Raw genomic sequence first — 1,284 nt, 5'->3', positions numbered from 1 at the left:
GGCAGGAAGAATTTAACTTGTGGAAAATAGAAATCTGAGAGTGAGGTGGTCCCAACTCTCAGGCCCTCCGGACTGAGGCCAAATGGAGGACTCACTTTTTTAAGGACAAAAGACACGCATGAGAGCACAGAATGCTGAACCTAAACTGACTGAGATTCTGCACTGTGCTAAGATCCATAAACTTATAGAAAGAAAAGTCATCATTTTAACATATAACAATTTAACATAAAGTATTCAAATAACGGCATATTGCAAATATGTAATCATTAATTATATTTAATGTTAGGTTTACTCTTTTTTCTCTAATCTTGCCTTCTCATTTTATTTCATTGAATTGATCTTCGACCTCTGATATCGTCAATTCAGCTATTGAAACTTGTGTATGCTTCACAAAGTTCTGGTGGTATGTTTTTCAGCTCGATCAATTCATTTACGTTCCTCTCTAAGCTGTTTATTCTCGTCAGCATTTCGTCAAACCTTTATTCAAGGTTCTTAGTTTCTTTGCATTGGGTTAGAACACGTTCTTTTAGTTCAGAGAAGTTTTTCATTACCCACCTTCTGAAACCTGTTTCTGTGAATTTACCAGACTCATTCTCCATCCAGCCTTGTTCCCTTGCTGGTGAGGAGTTGTGATCCTTTGGAGGAGAGGCGTTCTGGTTTTGGGTGTTTTCATCCTTTTTGCACTGGTTTCTTCCCATCTTTGTGGATTTGTTTACCTGTGGTCTTTGTAGTTGGTGACTTTCAGTTGGGGTGTCTGAGTGGACATCCTGTTTGTTGATGATTAGGTTATTTATTTCTGTTTCTTAGTTTTCCTTCTAACAGTCAGACCCCCCTTCCGTAGGACTGCTGAGGTCCACTCCAGGCCCTGCTTGCCTGGGGATCACCTGCAGCAGCTGCAGAACAGTAAGCGTTGCTGCCAATTTCCTCTTCTGCTGTATTTGTCCCAGAAGGATACGTGCCAAATGTCAATCTGAGCTCTCCTTTATGAGGTGACTCTTTGGATATACGGGGTTCAGGGAGCTGCTAGAGGAGACAGTCTGTCCTTTATAGGAGCTCAAGTGCTGAGCTGTGAGCTCCGTTGTTCCATTCAGAACTGCTGGGCAGGTACGTTTAAGTCTGCTGCAGCAGAACTCATAACCGCCTTTTCTTTTCCCAGGTGTTCTGTCCCGGGAAGGTAGGGCTTTATTTATAAGTTTCTGTCATGACAGCCCAGTTCATTTTTTTCCCCCTCAGTTAAGCCATTTTTTAAATTGCATTTTAGGTTTTGGGGTACATGTGAAGAAC

The sequence above is a fragment of the Cebus imitator genome, unplaced genomic scaffold (assembly GCF_001604975.1).
Source record: "Cebus imitator isolate Cc_AM_T3 unplaced genomic scaffold, Cebus_imitator-1.0 Scaffold461, whole genome shotgun sequence".
In the NCBI taxonomy this organism is placed as follows: Eukaryota; Metazoa; Chordata; class Mammalia; order Primates; family Cebidae; genus Cebus; species Cebus imitator.
The sequence above is the reverse complement of the archived record's forward strand: the minus strand, read 5'-3'. Positions refer to the sequence as shown.